Consider the following 222-nt stretch of genomic DNA (forward strand, 5'->3'; position numbering starts at 1 on the left):
TTAATAAGCCAATTAGAAATGACAAGAGAAAGCCTCACCAATAGAATGAATGAAATGGAAAACAGAATATCAAGACTGGAAGACAAAGTTGACGAACTAGATCACTCAAGCAAAGATTATGAAAAATTTAAGAAAACATAAGAATGGAGTATGCAGGAATTGTGTGACACCATAAAAAGACAAAACCAACAAATCATAGGCATACAGGAAGGAGAAGAATCC

This window comes from Nannospalax galili, unplaced genomic scaffold, assembly GCF_000622305.1.
Source record: "Nannospalax galili isolate Female #2095 unplaced genomic scaffold, S.galili_v1.0 scaffold346, whole genome shotgun sequence".
Lineage (NCBI taxonomy): Eukaryota > Metazoa > Chordata > Mammalia > Rodentia > Spalacidae > Nannospalax > Nannospalax galili.